This window comes from Pinus tabuliformis, chromosome J, assembly GCF_031772625.1.
Source record: "Pinus tabuliformis cultivar Carrire ecotype Pingquan chromosome J, CPIR1, whole genome shotgun sequence".
Classification (NCBI taxonomy): Eukaryota; Viridiplantae; Streptophyta; class Pinopsida; order Pinales; family Pinaceae; genus Pinus; species Pinus tabuliformis.
In genome coordinates this window covers 1,459,747,626-1,459,758,855 of record NC_142295.1, presented here as the reverse complement: position 1 = coordinate 1,459,758,855, position 11,230 = coordinate 1,459,747,626, and positions in this window count along the sequence as shown.

Here is an 11,230-nt window from a genome sequence, read left to right as displayed (position 1 = left end):
ATTTAACCAGTGCTAAAGGCCATTAATCTTGCAAAGAAAATAGGTTGTCTATAGTTGTATTAGATCATATGAAGGTGTGTGATGGTTGTCTGGCGATTTATTTTCTTTCCAGAGTGTTTGTACATGACTCATTTGCATTGCAAATACTTTGAATATGATCCAACCAAGATTATTCGTAGGAATCTTCATTTTATTCTGTTGTACTCATAGACATTATTTGAACAAATCTACCTCTTTTTCTCTACCTTTTTTTGTGTATGCTTCTCGTAAAAAATTATTTATATTTTTATTAGGAGTTAATTCTCTTTAATTTATAAATCTAATACAACTGAGGCTCTACAATTTTTAAGGATAAAAAGCTTCAAAATACTTATTAGTTTGCTACCTTTTATGTCTGATTTTTATTTCTGTTCACTGATTTTTCTTATGTACAACCTTTTATTTCTGATTTTTTTTTAAATTTCAGCAATGTTTTTGTAAATATTAAACTTCATTTTACTTTATGTTTTTAAGTCCCTTGTAAATAACCATATTCCATCATTAAAAAAAAAATTGTAAATCCTACTCTAATTAGTCATAAAATTAGGGCATAAAACATCGGGAAGACTTGTCTCATTATCTCACCTACCCTGTGAGATATGAGGGGTTGGTTGAGAGAAGTATAAAAACCTCTCCTCAGTCAACAATATTTTGGAAACCATACTAGGGATGATTAGTTCCCTTTTCAGATTCATGACTATTCAATCTCTCAAGCAACCTAATCTTGAATTTGGCCTATGTGATCAAACTAGTATTGCTCATTCCTTGCTTGATTTCATCCTTTGAAATGTTGTTTCTAATGAAGAGTGTGCACAGAATTGGGATATTCTCTCTCAAGATATTTAATTTCAAGAACAATGAGAATCCTTTCAAAGGCGATTTCATGAACATGAAAACTTTTCGCGTAGATAATTGGTCCATTAATACCTCTCGTTGCTTTTCTTTCAATTTAGTTAATGACCATTCGATCAAATCAACAAATTGATATCATTCCGTAATTGAATGATCAAAGAAATATTTCTAATTATCTGCTTGATTATATCTTAAACAATGCCCCTACTATTGATCAATTAAATCAAGATTGGGTTGTAGTTGCTTGAGAAATTGAAATTGTTGAAGAGAAAGAATTCATAAATAACCAACACCATGAACATGAACACCAAAGCATACACGCTCCTCGTCCATGATATTCATATGAGTGGTAAATCTCGATCCTCTAGATGCATTAGAGGCGAAAGTCCTTAATACACTGTTATTGATGAGATTCAAAGACATAAAGGTATCTTAGAAGTTGAATCTCAACAACAATTCTCTCAAAGACTAACTAGCTCTTCTAGGACTACCTTTCCCAAAAAGTGTATCATGTCTGGAACTAAATTACAATCTTCATCTAGAACCTAGGGGTCTATCGCCTTTGGGTCTTCCTCATCAAGTTTAGGATTGATTGTTACCCCAAAAATTTCTATTGGGTCAATTTATTCGTCCTTCACTCCTCATCAAGTTTAGGATTGATTGTTACCCCAACAATTTCTATTGGGTCAATTTATTCATTCTTCACTCCTCATCAGTCAACCACTGACCCTATGAATGTCATTCGTAAATATGGCTTGTTTCAATATGAAGAAGATATTAACATATCCCCCTGGCATGTCCAATCTCCTTTGAATCTGGAACCTGCCTACACACCTCTTACAAAATTCAAAGACCATTTACCCAAGTTCTCTATTGATAGAACTATCACTGCAAACGAGCATTTAATTTCATTTTCCAATGCTTACCAAAATATTGGGGAAAAGATAATGACACTTGAATGCAGTTGTTTGTGATTTATTTTCAAGGTAGAGTTGTTACTGACTTCTTTGAACTTCCCCACAAAGCCTTTTCAACTTGGGAAGAACTTTTTTACTGATTCAAATATACCTATGGACAACCTAGGAATCCAATTGATCTTCTATCTGATTATATAATGTCTCATTTTCCAAAGGAGAAACCCTTAAATCATGTAATATTCATTTAACTAAATTATATAATCAAATTCTTAAAATCATTCAGCCCCAAAATCAAGCAACAACAATGCATTATTATAGTGCATTCCCTCCTCCTTATTGTCAGTGACTAGAAGAGACGAATGCCACAAGTTTTGAGTCTACGCTCCAAATTTTCTGATCTAGATTTAAACAGGAACACAAAAAATTACAGAGATAACCATAAATACAGAGATGCAACAGAAACAATACTTCATTTCATTAATGTAAAATACTGAAATATGCTTACAAATAGAAATGGAAATAAACTAGCTCGGGCGATGGTAGCTTATCTTTGAGGAGAGATGTGGCGGCTACATGCCTCTCAACTATCTTACAATGAGGCTCGAAGGCCTATTTATTGTTGATAAACAATGGAAAACCATAAACATCCAAAAATGTAACCCTAGTAGATGAAGTGTCAAACTATGGGCCTCGTTTTGGGTAAATTGGTACATCAACTTCCCGAGGTCGTAACTTTGGCATACGATCTCCGTTTGACGTGCACAATACCTCGTTAGAAATATATATCCGAGGAATACAAATTTGGGATGAGAAAAATAGGTACATGGACCCATGTTTCTCCCATATTTCCCCAAAAAAGTCATTTAGAGCCTCAAAACGGCTCCGGAAGTTCAGGACCTGAAAAACTACTAAAAATAGTAAATTGTGCTACAATTAAGGAAATTGAAAAATTGAAAGAAACAATGGTGGGGGTCCAAATGGAATTGGCGGGTGGCCACCAATATCCACCTGGATCATTCCTCCCCCCTTAGGAAGCAATGGTCCCCATTGCGTTGAGTTCCTCCATGAGATGAGGAAACTTTTGCTAAACTTGGTCCCTGGTGAGCCACTTGCCCTGATGAAAGAGTTGGCATGCTTTGACAACTCGATACAGTTGGATCTTCTGCTGGAGAGTGTGCTTGATCTGCGTGTCCATGATCTGATCAGTTACAGCTTGTTCCATGCAATCTGTATTTAAATCTGTTGGTGTGAGTTGTTCTGCATTGTCGGATATGTCTAGTAATGGTGGAAAGTATGGGCGAAGGCGATCCACATTCAACACTGAGTGCAGGCCAAGGAATGGGGGGATGCTGAGCTCAAATGAATTGTCTCCCACAGCCTTGGTAATGATGTAAGGACCATATTGGAGTGGTTTGAGTTTCCGATAGGCTCTGGTAAGGTGTTCCTTTTGCAAATGCAACCAGAATTTGTTGCCCACCTGAAACTTGTGTGGCACCCAACGTTGCTCATGTCACTGCTTGTACTTGGCATTTGAATTCTCTAGAATGTCATGGAACTACTAGCGGATATGTTGGATGTGCTCAATGAAGTTGTTTTCCTTATCGTTTCAGATTGGAAATGAGCTGAATCTGCCTGAGTAGCTGCAAATGGCATGGCCACATCAATGGGACATAGTGCTTGGAATCCCAAGCCCACCTCAAAAGGGTTGTGGCTAGTTGGTTATAACTATGTTGAACATAGGGGAGGCTCTCATCCCAGGTGCGTGGATGCTTTGAGTTGTACATGCCCAGAATGTGTACGATCATCTTGTTGACAACCTCTGTCTGGCCATCAGTTTGGGGATGGAAGGCTGTGGACTTAGTGAGTTTGGTCTCCAGCATGGAACAGAGACTGGACCAAAATGTACTAAGGAACCTGCTGTCCCAATTTGAGATGATCGACTGCGGGATTCCAAAGTGTACCCACACTCATTCAAAGAAGAGTTTAGCAGTGGCTTTTGCTGTGATATTCTTCTTGTAGGTTGCCATAATGGCCATCTTCAAGAACCTATCGAAGACCACAAAAACACAGTCGTTTCCATGCTTAGTAGAAGGAAGGCCCGACATGTAATCCATGGATATGGATTCCCAAGGTCGACTAGGGGTAGGCATCAAATTATAGAGGAGTTGCTTCTTGATGGTCGGTTTGGCAATGGCACAGGCAGTGCAGGATCTAATGTACTTCTCGACATCCTATCGAAGATTCAGCCAATAGAAATACTTCCGCAGTACTGCCACCATTTTCTCGACGCCAAAATTCCCAATAGCCCGATTGTAGTGTGCTTCCCAAATGATCTTGGCACACTCACTTTAAGGAACACAAAGGTGACCTAGGTGGCATAACAGGTTATCATGGAGGTGAAAATCTGGAACATGCTGACCCTACAAGGGTGACTCGTATGTGTGGCTGAATTCTGGGTCAATTTTGTAGAAGTCTCGTTCCCACAAGAGTTGAGCACGGTGGTTAACGCCACGATCGGTGGTTGATTGAGGCAATCTGCAAGATTATTGGTGCTACCCTTCTTATACTTGATATTCAAATGGAACTGTTGCAGGTATGTGGACCACTTTTTATGGTGATCATTCTATAACTTCCCTTGGGTCTATATGAACTACAGGGGCCAGTGGTCTGTGTGGATGACTATTTCCTTCCCCAAAATGTAATGCTTCCATTGTCGGCAGGCCTGCACAATGGAATACATCTCTTTGTCATAAGTGGGATACTTCCGGACTGTGTCTAAAAGTGTTTCACTGTGATATGCCACTGGATGCCCACGTTGAGTAAGGACTGCCCCAATAGCATATTCAGAGGCATTTGTCTCGATCTCAAATGGTTATTGAAAGTTTAGTAATGAGAGCACTGGTGCCGAGTAGAAGCAATGTTTCAACTTTGTGAATACCTTTTGTTGAGATTCAGACCAAAAGAATTTTGCTTTCGCTCCTCCCTTGGTGACTTGACTCAAGGGCCAAGTGATATGAGAAAATCTGAACACGAACCTACAGTAGAAGTTGGCAAGACCCAGAAAGATGCGGATCTCTGTCAGAGTGGTTGGAGATGTCCAATCCTGAATGACTTGGATCTTGGCTGGATCCACATGCACCCCCCGTTCATCAATAATGTATCCTAGATACTGAACTTGGTTCATGCCAAAAATGCATTTCTCCAAATTGGCACATAACTTATGTTGTCACAGTGTTTGGAGAACCTGTCGGATGTGGTGGAGGTGCTCTTCCCAACTCTGGCTGAAGATCAGGTTGTCATCCAAGTATACCACTACAAATGAGTTGGTGAATGGCTGCAAGACGTCATCCATTAGCCTCATAAAGGTTGCAGGAGCATTCACCAACTCGAAAGGCGCGACCAACAATTCAAAAAGGCCCTCCATGGCTTTGAAGGCAGTCTTCCACACATCGGAGGGTTCGATTGGTACGTGGTGATATCCTGACTTCAAGTCGATCTTGCTGAAATATTTTCCCCCCTTCAATTGGTCCAGAAGGTCATCAATCCATGGGATCAGGTACCTATTCCAAACAATGATCTTGTTCAACGCCCGATAGTCAATACATAGTCTCCAAGTCCCATCCTTCTTCTGTACCAACACGATTGGGCTCCCACAGGGTGATGAACTAGATCAGATCTGACCTTTCTACAGCAGCTCCTAAATCTACCTCTTGATTTCATCATTCTCCAGAATGGACCACCGATATATTGGTCCATTGGTCAGCGACACACCTAGGGTCAGATCAATGGAGTGCTTGACCTGACAGTGCAGAGGAACCCCTGCTCGGGAGGTGAAGGTGTCCTCGTACTCTTCCACGACCTTGTCTATCTGTAGTTGTCATGTGGAGGGGCCCTCTTTGGAGGTTGTGGCCACCATCTTCTTCTTTCCTCGAGGGTGTATCATCAGGAAAAAAAATTTCTTGGTTTTGGAAATGAGCTTACTGCATTGTTTTGCAGTAACCAAAGAGATGGCGATAGGTGGTGCTACCTCCGGTATCCTGTACAACTTATTTCCCAAAGTAACAATAACAACACGAGGCCTTGACTCATACACAACATGTCGCATCCACAAGTATGGTTGGCCTTATAATACATCACAAACATCAAGGGGAGCAACGTCACACAATACCTCATCCATGAAGGGCTTGATGTTGTATGGAAGGTGACATTGCTGACACACACGAAGATCCCATCCTTAGTGAGCCACCCAATGGTGTATGGTTGTGGATGTGTTGTGGTCGGTGAGCCTAGCCGCTTCACAACCTCTACTAAAATGAGGCTCTTTTGGCTCCCACTGTCGAAAATGAACTGTAGCAGGGAACCCTTTACCCACATCTGGGAGTGGAAGAGGTGCTCCTCCTCCTCTATATCTTCGAGTTCCTCCTTCTGGATCTTCGTGGTAGTAACGGTGGTGTTGGGCTCCGCATCGATACTATTCTTCCCTTTGTCATTCCCCTTATCAATTTCTGAGTCAAAGTTAGAACATGCATCTAATTCCAAAGACTTTAGCTTGGCCACCAATGACTTCTTGGCCCGACACTCACTTGTGTTGTGAGTGGAGCTCTTATGGAACTCACACCACTTTTCCGTGTCCTTCTTTGGCTTCACGGTGTTTTTCTTTGCTTGTAGCTTTGGTGGGTTGTCCCGGGCCACCCTGCTTTGGCTTTGTCCTTTCTTCAATGGTTTGGGGGCACCTTTCCCTTGCTTCGGATTTGCAGGTCCAAAGTCTCGCTTCTTCTGTTTAAACTTCTGCTCTATCTAGATAGCGTATTGGTACACCGTGTCGAGCGAGGAGATGTCCAGGAACTCCATCTCATCTTGGATGTACCTATGTAGGAAGCCATGGTATTTGAGTATCGAATGTAGCTCAAAATCCTTGATACCAAACTTTGTGCGAAGGGTATGAAAAATATTGGTAAACTCCGGCACATCTTGGCCCCTTCCATGCCACAGCATGGTCCACTTTATTCATTTATCCTCATAGCTTCTGATAGGGTAGTACTACTCCTTGATGGCATTCTGGAAAGAATTCCAAGTGGGTGCGGCTGAAAACAGTGAGGTTGTACTTTCATCCTTTTTATCGCAATAGGTTTCCCACCAGTCCTTGATGTGTGGGGTGGCTTTAAGAAGAGCAAAAGTAATATTTTCCCAGTCGGAAAAATCATGAATAGAAAAATACCCTTCTAGTATATTTAACCATTTATCTACAATGTCTGCATCTATCTGAGCCTCAAATATGGGAATGTAAAAGTTAACTTGTACCTTAAAGGGTGTGGCGCTTCTAGAGTAGCTGTTAGAAGTAGATGTGTTGCCCCTAGGCAGCCGCTAAAGGATCTGGGCAAATTTGTCCATCATCGCATTCCTTTGTCGCTCGAGGTCCTCTTCGAGCAAGATTTTGATAGGATCTCCTGCCCCCTCATATTTCTTTTCATCCGCCATGGGAGGCTGTTGCTATTTGCGAGGCTGGTCTTGCAAAGGTTCGACCACTTCAAGCCCTAACTCATATCCCACCTCGTTGGGGACATGCAAAGAAAAACAAAGAGAGAGCAGACCGCTCTAATACCATTGATCCATAGATAACCATAAATATAGAGATGCAGTAGAAATAATACTTCATTTCATTAATGTAAAATACTGAAATATGCTTACAAACAGAAATGGAAATAAACTGGCTCGGGCGATGGTAGCTTATCTCTGAGGAGAGATGTGGTGGTTATATGCCTCTCAACTCTCTTAAAATGAGGCTCAAAGGCCTATTTATTGTTGAGAAAAAATGGAAAACCCTAAACATCCAAAAACCTAACCCTAGGAGATGAAGCGCCAAACTATGGGCCCCGTTTTTGGTAAATTGGTACATGAACTTCCCGGGGTCGTAACTTTGGCATATGATCTTTGTTTGATGCGCACAATACCTCGTTAGAAATATCTATCTGAGGACTACAACTTTTGCATGAGAAACATAGGGCCATGGAACCATGATGCTCCCATATTTCCCCAAAAACATCATTTAGGGCCTCAACGCGGCTCCAGAAGTTCAGGACCCGAAAAACTACTAAAAATAGTAAATTGTGCTACAATTAAGGAAACTAAAAAATTGAAAGAAACAATGGTGGGGGTCCAAGTGGAATTGGCAAGTGGCCAACAATATCCACCTAGATCATTCCTCCCCACTTAGAAAGCAATGGTCCCCGTTGCGTTGAGTTCCTCCATGAGATGAGGAAACTTTTGCTGAACTTGGTCCCTGGTGAGCCACTTGCCCTGGTGAAGGAGTTGGTATACTTTAACAACTCGATATAGTTGGATCTTCTGTTGGTGAGTGTACTTGATCTGCGTGTCCATGATCCAATAAGTTTCAGCTTGTTCCATGCAATCTGGATTTAACTCTCTTGGTGTGAGTTGTTTTACAATGTCGGATGTGTCTAGTAATGGTGCAAAGTATGGTCGAAGGAGGTCCACATTAAACATTGAGTGCAGGCCAGGGAATGGGGGAATGCTGAGCTCAAATGCATTGTCTCCCACAACCTTTGTAATGGTGTAAGGACCATATTGGTGTGGTCTGAGTTTCCGATAGTATCTGGTAAGGAGTTCCTTTTGCAAATGTAACCAGAGTTTGTTGCCCACTTGAAACTTGTGTGGCACCTAATGTTGCTCATGTCGCTGCTTGTACTTAGCATTTGATTTCTCCAGAATTTTTGCCATTATGATACAAGTATGATACAAGTGTTGTCCTTGATGGCAACTCACTCAGTTGGCAGATCATATTACAGCAAGAAAATAGCAAAGAATTAATGATCAAAGAGGTATACACAAGTTCACTGTGATAAAGAAGCATATACATGCGGGTTCCCTTAACTGAAGTAGCGTATATGAATCTAAGTATGGAAATGAAAAAGTTAGTGATTTTCTAATACTGATTCACCCCCCCCCCCACATCAATATTATTTCCAACAATTGGTATCAGAGCAGGTCCTTTGGTAGAAGCTTGATTGCTTGAAGGAGATCCATAGAACAATGGGAAAGAAAGCAAGTTAGAAGAAGAAGACAACTCAAAGGAACAATGACAGCCTACCGTTGAGTGGAAGCAAGTATTCAGATTCTGAATCACCTCAGATTGAAGATGAGCAAGCAAATGAAGCATCAGATAAACTCATAGATCAACAAGATCTATTTAACAAAAGGGAGAGTACCCTCAAAGAAGAAGTTATCAGCTTAAAAGCTCTACTGGAGTGTGCCTTTAGAGTACGTCAAATGCCGCGGGAGCAGAATGAAGAACAAGAAAATGAGATTCTCAAACTAAGGTAACAAGTGGAAGAAGGAGGAAAGTCTGAAGAAATCTTAAAGAACCAATATCTGGAAAAGGAAGAACAACATCAGGCTGAGGTAAATATCTTGAAAGGTAAATTAGAAGAAAAAGATAAACTATTACGATTTCAAGGCAGTACTAAGATTTTGGATTATATTCTTAGTAGTCAAAGGTCACCTGCTATCAAAACTGGTCTTGGTTTTTATGAATTTTGTTGAAGGTGAATCTAGCTCACAAGGTGAGACAAGGAACTCTAATGAAAAATCCGAAATGCTCAACAAGGAGATGAGAGGTCAAGCCCATCAACAACCAAGGAAAGATAATCTTCAAAGAAAATCTTTTGCTCCTAAATATGGAAGTGATAGACAGTTATTTCCTTTGATGAATAATGTTGAATGTTATGTATGTCATAATTTTGGACATGTTCCAGCCAGATGCAGAAGTAGAATGGTTCAAGACCATCACACATAAAGATCATCACGTTCCAGGTACTTTAAGGGATATTGTTTTTCTTGCAATATGTTTGGTCACAAAGCTGTTGATTGCTACAGAAGGAATATGAAACATGTAAGATTTTATGCATGTAACAAACTTGGACATATAGCAAAGGAATGCAAGAACAAAGTATGGGCACCATACCAAAAAGAGAAATCATCATCACAGTCGAAGATATGGAAGAAAATGGAAGTAGAGTCAGAAAGATGTGGCATAGCAGAGTATACAGACATGACAGACTCAGAGGGAGTTGAAAGTGTGGAACCTCAATGTTCTAAATCGCATATGCAAGTTTCATGAAGACAAGTCGCGTGTATACGCGAGTTTGAAGCTGAACAATCGCGTATATGTTGGAGCTCTAAAGAAAAAGCAGTAGGACAGACTCAGGAAAAGAAGTCTGATATGGTTTAGTCATGGTATGTGTTGGTTGGCTCAGGTTCAGGGGGAGCATATGCTTCGAATAATTGTTGGCATTATGGTTAGAATACTTTGGTGATAATGATTATGTGGCTAAATGATACATCTTGCTACTTACTGTTGGTTGGTCAAGAGAATGATATTGCAGGTTAAAGGTTGTTGATGTTGATGAGAGATTCTTATGGTGCAGATCATATGGTGTATGATAGTTGCTGATGACTATCATGATCTTGTTTATACTCGGAATGTGCTCAAGGGGAGCATGGAAAGATTGATACATCTCAGCATATACAAAGGGGGAGCTCAATAATAGAATTCGGCATGTACTCAAGGGGAGTATGGACAACAGAATATATATCAAGGGAGAGAATAGCTTGGTCTGCCCTTTGCCCTTGATGTCAAAGGGGGAGATTGACTTGGTGTGGTTGTTGCCATCAAGTCCAAAGGGGGAGATTGTTGGCATTATGATATAGGTGTTGTCCTTGATGGCAACTCACTCAGTTGGCAGATCATAGTACAACAAGAAAATAGCAAAGAATTAATGATCACAGAGGTATATGCAGGTTCACTGTGATAAAGAAGCATATACACGCGGGTTCCCTTAACTAAAGTAGTGTATATGAATCTAAGTATGGAAATGAAAAAGTTAGTGATTTTCTAATACTGATTTACCCCCCCCCCCCCCAAGTATTATTTCCAACAAGAATGCCATGAACTTGCTAGCGGATATGTTGGATGTGCTCAATGAAGTTGTTTGCCTTATCTATTTTAGACTGGACATGAGATAAATCTACCTGAGTAGCTGCAAATGGCATGGCCACATCAATGGGACATAGTGGCTGGAATCCCAAGCCCACCTGAAAAGGTTTGTGGCCAGTCGAGCTATGGAGAGCCCAGTTATAGCTGTGTTGAACATAGGGGAGGCTCTCATCCCATGTGTGTGGATTCTTTGAGTTGTACATGCGCAGAATGTGTACGATCATCATATTGACAACCTCTTTCTGGCCATCAGTTTGGGGATGGAAGGATGTGGACTTAGTGAGTTTGGTGTCTAGCATCGACCAGAGACTGGACCAAAATGTACTGAGGAACCTGTCATCCCGACCTGAGATGATTGACTGTGGGATCCCAAAGTGTACCCACACTCGTTGAAAGAAGAGTTTAGCAG